Source organism: Nannospalax galili, unplaced genomic scaffold (assembly GCF_000622305.1).
Source record: "Nannospalax galili isolate Female #2095 unplaced genomic scaffold, S.galili_v1.0 scaffold1420, whole genome shotgun sequence".
Classification (NCBI taxonomy): Eukaryota; Metazoa; Chordata; class Mammalia; order Rodentia; family Spalacidae; genus Nannospalax; species Nannospalax galili.
The window spans coordinates 54,796-57,561 of record NW_008345867.1 but is presented as its reverse complement, the minus strand read 5'-3'; the positions used below and the strand labels follow the sequence as shown (position 1 = coordinate 57,561).

The 2,766-nt window shown below is 42.8% G+C and overlaps 1 pseudogene; it reads left to right on the top strand.

The window, feature by feature from the left end:
• The first annotated feature begins 877 nt into the window (after positions 1-877).
• Positions 878-2,012, top strand: LOC103741283 (annotated as a pseudogene).
• Positions 2,013-2,766: the final 754 nt, after the last annotated feature.

Sequence of the window (2,766 nt, the reverse complement as noted above, 5' to 3'; positions counted from 1 at the left end):
TTAGGGCTAGGGCTAGAGCTGGGGTTGGGCCTAGACAAGGGCTAGGTTTCAGGGTAAGGCTATGGTTAGGGCTAAAGTTAGGCTAGACTTATCGAGAAGGTTACAGATAGGACAAGGGTTTGGTCAATGTCTGGGGTTAGGTTTAAGGTTAGTGCTGGGCCTATGACTAGGCTTAGAGCAAGGGAGGGTTAGATCTAGGTTTACTGTTAAGGTTAGGCTTAGGGTTAAGTTTAGGTTAGGCTTAGGGTTAGGGCTAGGACTAGGGCTAGGTTTAGGCTGAGAGATAGAGTTATTACTAGGGTTAGCACCACAGCTAGGGCTGGATTTAGGTGTAGTATCTGGGTTAAATTTAATGCTCTGTATAGGATTAGGTCAGGACTAGAGTTAGAACTACGGCTAGGATTAGGTTTAGAAATTGGTTTTGTATTTGGGTAAAGGTTAGGACTGGCATTAGGGATAGGTCTAGGTCTATGGCGAGGACTTTGAATAGGGCTTTGGTTAGGACTAGGCTTAGAGTTAGGGTTCAGGTTAAGGTCAAGGTCAGGGCTACTGCTAGGTCTAGGGTTAGGCCTAGGGTTATAGATGCAGTTAGGACAAGAGCTAGTAATATTGTTAGTGCTAGTGTTAGGGTTAGGAATAGGGTTAGGTTAGAGTTGGGCTAGTTTTAGGGATATGTATAGGGATAGGGCTAGGTTTAGGTCTAGGTTTATGAGCCTAGGGTTACTGATATGCTTCATAATAGGGTTAATAGTAGGCTTAGGGCTAACACTAAAGAAAGTTGAGGCTGCTTCCTGTGCCTACATGATGATGTGTGAGCTTAGCTTCTGCTGCTCCTACTCCAGCCACCTCAAGCCCCCATGCCTCCCTGCCATGACAGACTGTAATTCCCCTGAAACCAAGTACAGCAGCCACAGACCATGAGCTGACTGATGCCAGGAAGTACTTCCCTTGCTTCGACGAACCCAACAAAAAGACAACTTACAATATATCTATCATTCACCCCACAGAATACCAAGCACTTTCAAATTTGAGTGTGGAGAAAGAAGAGCCAGTGGATGACAAATGGAAAAGAACCATGTTTATGATGTCTGTCCCCATGAGCACTTACGTGGTGTGCTTTCTGTACATCAATTCACCTCCATACAGAAAATGTTGCAGAGTGGCAAGCTACTCTCTACTTATGTCCAGCCAGCACAAAAACAGACTGCCGAATATGCTGCAAACATAACTAAAACTGTGTTTGATTATTTTGAAGAATACTTTGCTATGGAATATTCTCTTCCTAAATTAGATAAAATCGCTATTCCAGATTTTGGTTCCAGTGCCATGGAGAACTGGGGACTTGTCATTTACTGAGAAATAAACCTTCTTTATGACCTGAGCCAATCAGCCTCATCCAATCAACAGAGTGTGGCCAGTGTGGTTGCCCATGAACCTGTGCATGAGTGGTTTGGAAATATTGTGACCATGGACTGGTGGGATGTCTTGTGCCTAAATGAAGGATTTGCTTCTTTTTTCGAGTTCTTGGGAGTAAATCATGCAGAAAAAGACTGGCAAATGCTTGAGCAGGTGTTACTTAAGGATGTGTTACCTGTGCAAGAAGATGATTCTTTAACGTCTTCACATCCAGTTGCTGTTACTGTGTCATTTCTGCTGAAAAAACTGCTGTGTTTGGTGGAATACCATACAGCAAGGGAGCTTCTATTCTGAGACTGCTTGAAGACTGGATAACACCAGAGAATTTTCAAAAAGGTTGCCAGATTTACTTGAAAAGTTTTCAATTTAAGAATGCAAAAACTTCAGACTTATGGGACTTGTTGGAAGAGGCAAGCAATCTACAGTGAAAGAAGTGATGTATACAGGGAATAACCAGATGGGCTATCCTGTGGTTAATGTTAACAACAGGCAAAATATATAGAAACGCTTTCTGTTGGACTCCATAGCTGATTTCTCAGCCAAAATCCGCCCTTGCAAAAGTGAGCTCTTGTAGTGTAATGCCCATGGAGAACTGAAGAGACTGTTGGATACCCTGGAACTGGGGTTACAGACAGTTGTTAGCTGCCATGCGGGTACTGGGATTCAAACCTGGGTCTTCTGCAAGAACAGCCAGGGTTCTTAGCTGCTGAGCCATCTCTGCAGCCCACAAATATATATTTTTTAAATCAGTAGGAGCTAAACAAATAAGATGTTAAAACAGAAGAGAGCCTTCCTTATTTTTCACTTTACCTAAAATATCAGATTATAATAAACATTTTCATGCAACCAAACAAAAGTTGAGGATAGTACTAATGCAAAGTATAGGGCTAAGGCCAAGATTTGTTTATGGCTAGGGATACGACAACGATCATGGCAAGGGTTATGGCTAGGGCTAGGGTTATTTCTAAGATTCAGGTTAGGGGTAAGGTTAAGGCTGGGTTTACAGCTTAGGTTAGTGCTAGGACAGGTATAGGTTTAGTGCTAGGGTTGGGCTAGATTTAGTGCTGCAGTTAGGGCTAGATCAAGGGTTAAGCCGAGGTCTATGGCTATGTTTACGGCTAGGATTAGGTCTAGGTATGGTGTTAGTGTTAAGGCTAGGGTTAGGATTAAGATTACAGCTATGTCTAGGGCTAGGTTTAGGTATAGAGTTAGGGTTAAGGTGAGTGATAGTATTAGAATATGGGATAGATTTAGGACTAGTTTGGAGCTAGGTAGGGCTAGGGCAGTTGTTATGGTTATGGCTAGATCGAGGACTAGGAATAGCACTAAGTTTAGGTTTAGGATTAGGGC